We start from the raw sequence: 12388 nt of genomic DNA, 5'->3' as shown, positions 1-12388 counted from the left end.
CGGACTGTTACTGCTTTTGAGAAGAGTCAGAATTGAGACAGGTCACGGGACACAGACTATAGCCTACTCATGTATTCATACCAGACAAGAGCGATTCGTCACAAGACATGACAGCGTGCATTCGAGTTTTCAAAGGAACGTGTTAAATGTCCACAGCTTTTGTCTCGGTGTTTAAAATTAAAAAAAAAGATAGTTAGAATAATAAATGGTAAGACACAAAGGACTCACTGCAAACCATTGTTTAAACAATTAAATATTATGACTTTTCCTTGCCTGTACATTTTTCATACTATACTTTACACAATGCGTAACTCCACAGTAATATCAAATAGTAATATACACAGTTATCAAACTAGAAATAGATGTGATTTACATTTAATCACACATAGAACAAAACTATTTTCACAAGGACCTTACTACAGTAGTATCAAACTAATTAATAAATTACCAACTGAAATTAAGGAAATTGTCCATTTAAATAGGTTTAAACAAGAACTAAAGAAATATTTGGTAAAAAAATCCTTTTATTCAGTTGAAGAATACCTTAGGGTATAAGCATATTAATATGTTGGTTTTTGTATTTCAGCAAGTGTGGTGGTTAGGATGTATCAGCAACCTAAATAATATTGCCAAGACAAAGATTGTAGTATCCAGGAGTGTGGTTATGTTTTGTATTTAAGATTTGTGTTTGTCTATATGTTTTAATTTTTTGTTTGTAATTTGTATATTGACAACTCCCTTCTAGTATGTACTGGAGAAAACAGGAGGCAACCAAATAAATAAATAAATAAAAAATAAAAAATATAATTTGAGCTGTTCCTCGATTGAACCGTTACTCAGCTGCTCTCCGAGATCCTCCTGCAGACAGTTGAGCGTCGTCGAAAAAAATCTGGAAGACGTTAAAACTATAGCGACTATGTGTATGTTTTTGTTTTCACTATTTTGTGTTTAAATGGCTTATAATTAGGACTATTAAGGTCATTGCTACGTAGCTTTAATCTGTACATCAGCATGAAACTTAATTTGCAACTTTGCAAGAGCAAAAAAAAAAAAAAAAAACTACCCTTCTGATTAAACACCCATATACGTGAAGCTGGTAAAAAATAACTTATGTTTGGTTTTTTCCAACAGCTGTGGTTTCACAACATTGTAACTGGAAATACGTTTTTTCTGGACTGCCTTAATATTTCACTACCTCTAAATGCTTTAGATATTTTTTTAGAGTGATTTACTACGTTGTAATTCGATAGAAAGCCAACTGTTTAGACATAATCAACAACAAAAGAAAAAAAATCGACAAATTCGAACCTAGACGCGTTTAGCTCTGGGTTACAGTCATTAAGATTCTCTAGACAAATGAAGCTTCTCCACCATTACTGAAAGAAGATTTTTACCCTCTTTTTTCTCCTCATAAAATTTTCCGTCTCTAACGGGGATTTGAATTTTAATTTTTTTTTGTAATAACATTAAGTTTAAAAGCGCCAAGCCCTAGATGGAATCCCGTGGAACTCTCGAGCCGTGTTCATTACAAAGCTATCGGCGAACACGGAGCTCACGTAGCGAAGCCCGAGCGAAGTTTTTGCCGCGGCTGCAGCGTCGCGCGGCGGGGAGGGGGGAAAACCCATAGATACTTGCGCGAGATAGAAGGATTGGGGGAGAGCACGTTCGAGAGACGCGCACCTGAGAGACAATGCGCAGAGGGTAATAAAAAGGCGGCGGCGGAGCGGAATGGAGGAACAAGGGGAGAGAGGAGGACAGCACAAGCCATTCCTAGACCACAAGATCAATAAAACCAACACCCCGCTCGCGCCCTACACACCGAGCAGAAAACATGCCTCCCCTCTGGCTTGTCTTGTGGGGTTCGAGAGGCGGTGTTGCCATATATTCCTTCTAGCGCTTCTTCCTCCCTTGGTTTCAGGTGCTGCTGCGAGCCGGGTGGGTGGTTAATGCAGCCACCCACCGCCAGGGGCGCTTGCAGGTACCTACTCCTTTCTACTCTTCATCCATAGAACATCCCTTGAATCCTGTATTCTCCAACACTTGATGCGTGCGAATTTGCACCCCGCATTACTTGGGCACAGCTGAACATTGATTTAATCTAGTTTTTGATATGGTTGAGTTATAGTGATGCGTCCGTATGCAATGCGCAAATAGGTAAGATTTAATTTTGATTTTGTGTTTTTCAAACTGTTCACAAATATTAATTTTTAAATTAAATGTTTATTTTTATTAGTAAAAGTAATTAATTGTATTGGCCTGTGGATAAGAGTAAGAAAAGACAGTTAAGCGCCTTAACTAGAACGCTAGTAAAGACTAGAAAAAAAAATTAATTAAGAATACAATTAAATGTATGTGCATAGACACACATTCTAATTTGAATAGCAGTTTCCTTTCCACAAAAATAACATTTAAAAATTATTATAAACTATAGAAAAATTACGGTACATTATTGTTCAAAAATTACATATTCTTTCAAGTATTTTTTTTCATGAAAACCATAGCCCATTAGTAATTATATATTATAAGTTCTTATCATGATTAGTTTGTATTATGCCATTAAATTTAAACACTAAACGAACCATAAATATCTCTTAATTTTTAATCCCTGCAGATCTACAACTTTTAAAACGTTTCTTCAGTCGTTCAAATAGATATTGCGAATACATTACAAGCATACATAGTATCACAATAAGTAAATTTCAATTAATTCAGAGCATACTACGTCCAAAAATTTGTCACGAAGGCTGAATACAAACGCATCTAAAATGTAAGAGGTACATGACCAGGCGTATCTCCGTGCAGAGATACAAGGCCGCCGAGATACAGGATGAACATGGAATATGTTCCAAAACATTTAATCAAGAAGGATTATGTCTTGTGCCACGGATATCGCACATGATAAAAAAAGAAAAAGAAAAATCGATAATAGGAAGAAATAATCGTGTATCAATGTTTAGATAGTCTCGGAAATGCAAGTTATCAAGTAAAAAATAAATTGTTAAAAAAAAAATCTAAATCTTTGATAATCAAACAAAACAGATTGGTAACGGAGCGGAACTGATAACACGAATATTCGTAGTTGCGATGAAAGCACTCCCACGGGAGGTTGTAAAACGCGACGGTATTCGCAACCGCGAGGAAGCACGAACAAGGGACGAAGAGAATCAAGTAGCGCCTTTGTGCGGGTTTTTATCTTTAATCTGCTTCGGCGAACAGGCAATTATCGACCTAAAGGAGAAGGTTCGGAAGGGTTCGTGCTCGAGGAGCGAAGCAAGAGCGCCGCTATCAGCGGTCGGCCTCGCAGCTGATGGTCGAGAGAGAGAGAGAGAGAGAGAGAGAGAGAGAGAGAGAGAGAGAGAGAGGACATAGGGAGACGTTAAAACACAGTACGTTGAGAACCCTGAGCGCGGTAGTATCCTTCATTGTTCTGCCTCTAATATTTTGTGTTTTTGCACATGTTTTTTTTATAAATAAATTCATAACACAAAACATATTTAATTGTTTGAAGTAGCTTGGCTTCTGGGTTGTAGCCGTGTCCTTGGCTACAGAACAGAACATACCAAACCTACCTACTCGTGACCGGTCGAAAATGCACCCGATTTCACCGACAGACTGTACAACAATATTCATCCGAATTGTTACGGGTTTGAACATGGAGCTTTCCAGAAGGGGAACTGGGTGGAGTTGAAGCATCAATTGGAACAATCATGGGACGCGAACAATGCGCGATTTTCTGCCGCGACACGGCGCGGCGGTGCGGCGATGTTAATTACATGTTAATTACATGTTAATTCGAGGAACACTCATTCACGGGGAACAGCAGATCGGCGGCGGTGCGTGGCCAGGGGAACAGAGGAAGTTGGAAAACACCGTCAGAACAGGAAACTCTCCATCGCCGGTGACACGATATGGAGAGGGGGGGGGGGGAGGGAATAATACCCGCAAATGAAAAGCGATGTTACTGAAATATAACTAGTAGACATTACTTCAAAATAAATTTGACTTAGCCCACAGTGTGTTCGAGTTCTCGCTCTACATAAAGCTTTATTGATGGGCCAATCAAAACCTCGAATCCTAAAATGCTATCGAATCTTCAAGGGAATATTCAAGGGAAAATTAATGAAAAAAAAAAAATCTAGAACAGTAAATTATGAAATTCACACACCGAAACCTCCAGTTGAAGAGGCCCGTCGTATTTTAAACTACAAAATCTATCGAACGAATTTTGTGCTTACCACCAGGTAGTGTGTTTGCTTAGCACTTGGAAATACGTAATTGTATCAACAAAAAAAGTTTTTATCCTAAACACTTACATAAGCTTCTTTATTTAAAAAATTAAAAATGAACTTAGTTTATTATTTCTTAAAAAAATTAAAATTTGTTTGTTTTTGTAGACATGTTATTTTATTCCTGACTCTTGAGATCTAGATTCGGATATTAAGTATTATTTTGAGAATCGAAGTCAAGATTCTAATTTGAGACAAAGTTGTTTAGATCCATCTCTGCAAAGCGTAATTTGTTAGGTGCTGGAAAATATTCGTGTGTCCAATGATCTCAAGGATGGACTCCACAGTTATACGTATACTCGGACAAATAATGTCACCTGTTCATTGGCTGCTGGCTTGTGAGACGTCCCAGTGTAGTAGCCTGTGATTCGATACAGCTTTGGTTGAGTGTTTTTCGTCGGCCCAAAGTTCTCCAGATGAGTAAAGATACAATAGCAGACGCTGAAGTCAGGTATACTATTTGAATTTCAGTCTATCGTGAACTGAACCAGCGAATTTTTCCGGTCTCATGAACCAAATTTTGTATTTGAATGACATTCGCATTAAAAAAAAAAATGTGTGCGTGGGGAACACGCGTAACAGAAGTGAAACTTCTTGCTTATTATATTATTGGGTATAGGAAACATACTTATCTTTGGCTGAGGTCGCAAAACTATATATATATATATATATATATATATATATATATATATATATATTCAAAGATCTTTGAAAAAAAGTAGATTGGCTCGTGCAATTTTTATTTCGAAGAAAGCCCCAGATGTCTGTTCCTGCTCATACACAGACCATATGTGGACCCTGCTTACAAAAAAAAAAACATTCACCCTCGAATGAAACTACACAGTACAGCGTAACACATTCCAGAACAAACAAAAGAAAATATTTTTTTTGAGCAAACAGCGCTTGCTGATGATCAGAAGTTTCTTCGAACCGCAATTCACCAGGGACTCACATACTTTAAATATGGTTAGGTGTACAAATGTTTCCACGCAGTTTTAACTACAGCGTAAAAACATATCTTGGAATAAATCCTGTCCGCAGTTCAAACGCAGATTTTGTAAGAAACGCGTGTTTAATTCCAGGGAAAATTTGTGAACGAAGGCGTTTCGGTCCCATGTTGAAACCTAACTTTTTCGCACTTTTCTGGACACAAGCATTATAAAAACAATATTAGGCACGCGACCGTCAAGAATGTTTCGGTTTGGTTATAATTCATAATTCGGTTCATAAAAAGCAAAGAAAAATTTAAAATACATTAAAAAAGCTTTTGATAAATCAGAATTGTATATATATGCCTCTCATGTAACTTTTTAATGTGAGTTGAATAAAGCACTCATCAACAAAAATTTATAACCCCGTTTTAATTAAAAAAAGAGGATGATTACATGTACAAGGATTAAGATAAACAAACTTGGGCCATGAACGAGTTGTGAGAGTAAGTTCTGTCTTCTTCTGAAGTAGTTGGGGTCACGAGGGGTTTGGCTCAAATATAAATGGAATTGGGGGGGGGGGGGGGGCCTTCTGCTGTGATACCATGAGTGTTCAGCTGTTATTGAATTTTTTTTTTCAGTGGAGTCAGCGAAGAGGGCTGGCTCACTTTTAGTTCAGCTTAAAAAAAAATCCACCACTTAATTGGAAAAAAAAAATTTTGGAAACCCATATCTAGAGATCTGAAAAATTCGCGGGTTCATTTCGTGTTATGCTAAAATTCAAATAATTATACCTTAGTGCTGCTTCTGTCATTGGTTCACTGTTAATCTGGAGGACTGAGGGCCAATTAGAGACCCTCACTCATAGAAGTGTCGAATCACAAGGCCACCCAGTCGAGACGACTCATAAGTCAGCAGCCAATGAACAGTTGTTGGCATTTGCCCGAGTGTGTAGAGGATATTGGAGTCTATCCTGGAGGTCATTGAACCCGCGAATTTTTCCTGTCTCCTACCCATATCTGAACAACTCGAACGAATTCTGTGTACTGTAAAATCTGATTGGTTCTTAAGTGTACGCAGTACTTGTCAGTATAGATCTCATGAGTTTAAGTGGCAATGAAACGACTACAACACTGATTGTAATTGGTTGCAAAAGTTAGTTCGTGGAAAGCAATAACATAGTTTTAAAGTCATGGCATTGAAATTTCTTACCATCACGTAAATTGGTGCGGGTTGCACAAACAAAAGTTGCATTTCTGATGCATTCCCCCCACCTATATTTGAACCTAAGCTGTGTTACAAAACAGGACTCATTTTACAGCAGAAAAGTGTTTTCTTGAAAGACGCGTGAACATTTCGACTTCCCCATTATCCCCGCGTGCCTTTGAACTGAAAATATATATTATGCTTCTACAAAGCTTTTATAGTGTTTGGTATAATCGGTGAGTCATTCTATCAAAGCGTTAGTCATATCTTCCTCGTTTTAATTTCTGCTGGCGGGTTGGATTACTTAAATGTGCGCATATCGAGTATTCATAATGCATTCACTGGATGCTGCCACATTTCACTTTTTCTCCGGGCCGCACATGATACGGTTGGATTTGTTTAGGTGTTTGTCACTGGCAGCAAGTCCTTTAGGGGGTGTAAAATATCTCGTGATCCAATGATGAGGATGATTAGAGTGTACACACAGTTACAGCCTAGACTGTCGTTGTATAATAACGCAGATTTTTGCAGGTCTGTTAACGATGTCACTAAACGTTTGCACGTTGTAAATGTTAAAATTAAAATACTAATACATGCAGCACCCTCTCCCTTAACGGTTGTAGTTTATGGCCTATTAATATTTAAAAAATCAACGAAAAGTCATCTTCTATTTTAATAAGAGAGAGTCTGACTGTAGTTCACGTAGCGCCCAGACGCCGAAGCCTAGATACAAGAAATATGGTACGTTGGAAGGTCCATTTGAACCTCAGATTTTTTTTCCAAATTCGTCTTAGTTTTTTTTAGCGATTTTTTTTACCACAGTGTCCCGATAATCTTCCCATACAAGCAACGGCTACTACATTGTTGATGCCTCATTCACTTTCGGATCTGAAACCATAATTTCTGTAATTATTATTCCTGCAACCGTATCGACACGCTATTGTTGGTTAAATAAATGCGAATTTGAAACTGTCGAATCCAAGATAATATATTTTGTGTATTTCTTCCCTTTTATCTTAGTTGTAGAATTTTTTTATCAAAGGTTAATTTTTTAAAAAGGAGTTAGTTCTTTTATGTTGGAGGTGCGGCAGTGGTGAACAAACGAGGGGGAGGGGAGCCACATGTTCATATAATGAAAGGTGCGAGAAGGTTCTGCCTGCAGAATGCAGTAGCGAAGCACGGGCGCATCAACTAGTAATTTATAAATTATAAATTTATAATTTTTTTCCACTGATTGCTTTGAATTTTTGACACAACATTGCATTCGAATACGTGTTTATATATATATACACCTATGCCACACCTGTGAAGATAAAAAAGATAGATAAATATATAGTTGGATAAAAACATGAATTTTTAATATTTTCATTGCCATATAGTGACATATAGAGAGGTATAGGTATATGGAGGAGAGATATATCGAGAGAGATGTATATATAGAGGGAGATACAGAGAGATAGAGAGGTAGATATATATGTAGATAGATATAGAGATGTATAGAAATATAGAGGGATAGAGAATTAGAGAGATACTATATATCTTCCTGAAGTCTTACAATCCACCCAAATTTTATTTAAAAACGCACTTACGTCCTTGGTTCTAACCCGGTGAGGTCAAAAACAAACAACGACAACAGATCCTACCTCCACGGAAACCGCAGGCAGACTGACCTCCCACCACTAATGCCAGGATATAGGTATATACATCGGCAGCTAGTATGAGGCCACGTCCGCCAATTTGTTTTCCGTCTGCTGGAGTCCACCATCTTGTTTTCGAGCTATAGAATGTACTAACATCACGTTAGTTTAATTTCTACCTGCTAGAGTGAAGTATTCATTTGTTATTGCTGTAATGACGCACACAGTCACGCTGCCGTGTGCGGGAGCTCGGGAGATATCTCGGCAGAGACAGGACAGAGGCGGGAAGTGATTGATCAAGAATTTTCCCCCGGGACACTGAACAAACTTTCCAATTTAAGTGAACACCTGCGAGGTATTGATTTCAAACTGCAGCGTAAAAGTCAGCGACAGATTACCGGAAAGGATTGACACACTTTTATGCTAACTTACTTTGTGTAAAAAGTCCGGAGTAATGGAACAAAATAGCCTACTCAATTATGTGTCTCAACTCTGGAAAATCATTAGGTAGCGGCGGAACGTAGACACGATCTTTTATAAAGCCCCCCCCCCCAAAAAAAAACAACCTTATGGGTAGAGACTGGAAAATTCGCGGGTTCATTACGTGCTATGCTAAAAGTCAAATAATTATACATTAGTGCTGCTTCTGCCATTGGTCCACTGTTAATCTGGAGGACTGAGGGCCAATTAGAGACCCTCACTCATAGTAGTGTCGAATCACAGGCCACCCAGTCGTGACGACTCACAAGTCAGCAGCCAATGAACAGTTGGCATTTGCCCGAGAGTGTAAAGGATGTTGGAGTCTATCCTAAAGGTCACTGAACCCGCGAATTTTTCCGGTCTCTACTTATGGGTTTATGTCAGGTGAACGTGGAGGCAACAGCTCTGTCGTCTCGAATTGCCTATACCATCGGCGGATGTTTTTGCCACACGGGGGATCACAATTAAACTTTAAACGAAACGCACGTAAATGTGAAATTTCATATTCAATCTTAGCAAAATTGCAGACCACAAAATGCTTTACGCTCAGGAGTAGCCATTTTGCGTAGGTGGCGCTGAAAGCGAGAAAACAACAAACAAGTATTCGCGCATTCACTTATCTAAAACTTCTTGAGTTACTCTTTAATTGTGACACTGAACCAACATTATTCAACGTTTAAAGTTAATAATATTCAAATTTATAAATGGGATATTCTTTTATGGACATATTTTACAATGGCCACGACGTACCATCACCTCTGAGGTCATAACTCGACAGGAACACGACAGAAAACTATGACGTTTAATAGACAAACGGGTGGTATCCAAATTATTTCACTTCTAATTTATATGATTTCGTGTTTTGGATATTGATTTACAGCAAGAATTATAATTCAATCATTTTTAATTGTCTATGAAAAGTCTTTACACCTTAAAAAATCCTTATTTAATTGCTTTTAAGAACGTAGAGGCCAATTTTTATGTAAATCCTGGCGTGTATTGAAAGGATGAAAACGTGTGGTTAAGTTTTTAATTAATCTCACACATGTAGCTTTTGCTGTAAAATCTGAATTTTTAATATAAATTATTCTTAAGTCAATATAAATTAGATTTTACCACGATCATAGAAACCTGATTTTTTTTCAGAATTATGGGAAAATCTTATTTTTTGATTTACGAATATCATACTAAATAATGATTAAATATTTTTTAATATACCAAGTTGTTAAAAACAGACTAAAAAGTATAAAATAATTCCTCCTAGCCCCATACAAATTCCTAATCACTTTACAGATTGTCCTGAATACTTGTGATTGTAAATTTTTATTACATATGAAAATATTTGTAATTTTAAAATGAAAAACGAGGGGCGCACGCAAAATATAATTTATGAATGAATAGTTCACCTACGTCACTAACAATTTTATCACATTCCAAATGATATGAACTGTTGTGCGAGTTTTCTCAAGACAGCTTCTCCATAAACTCCTTACTATTATCTATTGAATGCGTCCCAAGATTTTAGTTTTTAATCTTGCAAGTATTTTCACAGCTATTAAAATTTCTCAATCACAAATTTTCAGGACAGTCTGTAATGAGGTTAGGGATCTGTGTGGGGTTATAAATATGTTTGGGCTAGGATAAATTATTTTATACGTTTAAGTCCTTTTTAAAAAAATGTTTTGTATTAAAAATATTTAATTATTATTTTTTGCTTTTTATTCTTGTGTGTGTGTGTGTGTGTGTGTGTGAAATTTTGCAACCGATTCTAAACATATTTACTGGAGATTCGGTATGTAGGCACCCCCTGGGAGTACTGCGTTATGCATCCCGCAACATTGTACTGCTCTGCTCGTAGCCTAAAGCCACGAAACCGGGGGCTTGATAAAAAATAAACCAAACAAATTTGTACGGAGCAGACAAACAGACAAAGAAAGTGAGTTAATATTGCATTTCCATCCAGTTCTGAGCTATGTTCAAAGTTTCAAGTCTCCAGCTCATCGGAAAGTTAGTTTAAAATCTGTTCTTTACATGATTCATGCAATGGGGAAATTTGATTTAATGCAGTTTTTTTTTGGACATACGCCATTGCAGTTTTACACTGTTTGTCATGGAAATATTCTGGAAATAAAAAAATAAATAAATAAAAGATTGAAGATAAGATTTGAAGTGAAGATTTACCTCCATACTTCTATTTATTTTTTGATTTTCTGAATTTTTCTGTGACAGTGCAAAACTGCAATGGCATATGTACAAAAAAAACTGCATTAAATCAAGTTTAAAATATATTGCAAAACTTGTACTGAACAGACAAACAGACATACACAAAAGCAAGCGAGTTAATAAAAACGTGGTAAAATGAAGATGCCTACAACAAAGGCTATACGCACGAATGGTTAATCCAAAAGTGTATACCAAACAATTATTACATGTTTCAATATATGTGAGAACTGACATAGAAATTTGCCTTTGATTTCCTAAAAACCGATAAGTAAGGCAAATTTCAATTAAATAAAACCTTTTACAAACAAATACACATGGTTATATTTTGAATTAATTTAAAATCATGAAATCATAGAAGCACAATAATTTAGAATGAACTCCACTTACTTATTTTTCACAATGTATTATATTTTGAATTTTATCTGCTACGAACGTTTGCTACACTTAGGATTTTAATATTGGCCTATTGTGAAATTTTTTTCTACGCCATAAGCCGTAGTTGGAGTGATGAAAAACATATGCACCAGGTTTCTTGTGTCCAGAACGGTCCGCCTTGAAGGCCAGGTCTATTTGGGTTAAATTGTTAGGAACTACAGTGTATTTATAGCATTTTCGACGAAGAATGTCCTTCAAATGAGTGAACGTTTCTTCTTAATTCCGTATCTATAACATAATATTCGTAAAATCTACGCCAGATTCTAGCTCAAGGGTTCTGTGTTCCGTTGCGAAAAGTTCAAACATGTGCACGGATATAAGCAGAGTGTGTTAGATCTATACTTAAAAAGATGTTGAAGGTATTTGTTAAATGACATTAAATAAGCCGTCGAGTGGCCTTGGAATATTTACAAAATTTTTGGTATTAAATACTGAACTTTAATAGTTTCATATGACTTTTGATGAAATAATAGTTTAACACGTGAATTTAAGTATTTAAGCTCAGATAAAAATGACATTTAAATATATAAAAAAACAATGAAATAAATTTGGGACTTGGGAGGGGGAAAGTCTTCTAGTATCATCCTTGTGAGTTTATGTCAAAGTAATTTTAATCATTACACGTAAATTTACGGATATAATATATAAATTTACTAAACTGGATAATTTTTTAACTATCAGTTTCTTCGTAAATTAAAGGTGAAAGCTTTTAAGAGTGAAGGAAAGTGACTTGAACTACACGTGACAGCCATCCGCCGACGTTGTTGTGAGGTCGGGTTCATAAACTCCACAAGAAACACAAGAGCGCTAGGACGCAGAACGCAATAAAACGCAAGCAAAACTACGGTCGTTTACAAAACACGCAAGTCGCATGAAATCACCAGAAACTGTCTCGTAATTAATAACGTCTTTTTTTCTTTCTTTCAGAAAACGTGTGTAGTATGATTTCACCGTGCGATAGTTTCAGAAGTGAAAACGTGATGCGCGTGAGAAAAAAAAAAGATCGCACACTTATCTAAAGTGTTCAGATATGGAAGGCGGAAACTCGAGCCGAAACGTAAGAAGCTGGAAGTTGTTGGAAGGTGTGCCGATGGTAGCTTTACGTTTTTGCGTCCCGCGTACTTAATAATTGGTTGATGTGTAACATCTCATCTCTCGGTAGACGGCATTTCGTAGGAGTAACTTCGTGAAT

General features: G+C 36.7%; 1 protein-coding gene across 1 annotated transcript in view; it reads right to left on the bottom strand.

The window, feature by feature from the left end:
- Positions 1-12388, bottom strand: part of LOC134534927 (obscurin) — a 214564-nt gene that overhangs the window by 9746 nt on the left and 192430 nt on the right. The window lies entirely within an intron of this gene.

The sequence above is a fragment of the Bacillus rossius genome, chromosome 8 (genome assembly GCF_032445375.1).
Source record: "Bacillus rossius redtenbacheri isolate Brsri chromosome 8, Brsri_v3, whole genome shotgun sequence".
In the NCBI taxonomy this organism is placed as follows: domain Eukaryota; kingdom Metazoa; phylum Arthropoda; class Insecta; order Phasmatodea; family Bacillidae; genus Bacillus; species Bacillus rossius.
This window is presented reverse-complemented; position numbering and strand designations above follow the sequence as displayed.